At 57.5% G+C, this 702-nt stretch overlaps 1 protein-coding gene across 1 annotated transcript in view; it reads right to left on the minus strand.

The window, feature by feature from the left end:
- Positions 1–383: 383 nt before the first annotated feature.
- Positions 384–702, minus strand: part of LOC103903105 (natural resistance-associated macrophage protein 2) — a 25,980-nt gene continuing 25,661 nt past the window's right edge. Inside the window, exon 19 of the transcript XR_657833.1 lies at positions 384–479. The gene's annotated coding sequence lies outside the window, so the exon portion shown is untranslated. The remainder of the gene's footprint in view (positions 480–702) is intronic.

Consider the following 702-nt stretch of genomic DNA (forward strand, 5'->3'; position numbering starts at 1 on the left):
GCAGCTTTGGGTCACCTTCGGGGCCGGCGCTTCAACCAGATGCAAACTAAACCCCCCCGGGCTCAGTTAAGCCCCGCTCAGCCCCCAGCCGGGGCACCCGCGCGAGGCGACGCCAACCGAATTCAGCTCCGTTTACTTTCCGAGCCAACGCCCCGAATGCAGCCGCCGAAAAAACCCCAAATCCCGTGGACCGAATTCTCCCCGCCAATCCCAGACCAGATCCCGGCACCGCCGAGCGTCCGCGGGGCGTTTAGGACGTACCCGCGCCGCCTACAGCATCTCGTTACTCACCTTAAATACAGCGGCTGCGCGCTCGAGCGCCAGCGGGGCAATTTGGGTAGGGGAAAATTGGGAATCTAATGAATTCCTCCGGGAAAAGGGACCGGGAACGTCAGTTTTATTTCTAAAACGGGCTGAAAGCCGAACAGAAAAGGTTAAATCGGATCTTTTACCGGAAAAGTCTGGCCCTCTGTCGCGTTCTTCACGAGCGGCGGCGGAGTCAGCCCGTTGGGTAAGGTTGGTGCCAGGTACATAGAAACAAAAAAGGGCTTAATTGGGAAAGGATTTAATTAAACCGGGGGATTTAATTAAAGGAAAGGCAAAGTACGACGCCTAAACCCAGCCTCCATCTGGGGCTCAAACCAAATCCACCACAATAAAAGGGAGAAGAGCGGGGCGGCGGGCGGGGGGGGGGGTGCGTCG

Source organism: Aptenodytes forsteri, unplaced genomic scaffold, assembly GCF_000699145.1.
Source record: "Aptenodytes forsteri isolate BGI_AS27 unplaced genomic scaffold, ASM69914v1 Scaffold887, whole genome shotgun sequence".
Lineage (NCBI taxonomy): Eukaryota > Metazoa > Chordata > Aves > Sphenisciformes > Spheniscidae > Aptenodytes > Aptenodytes forsteri.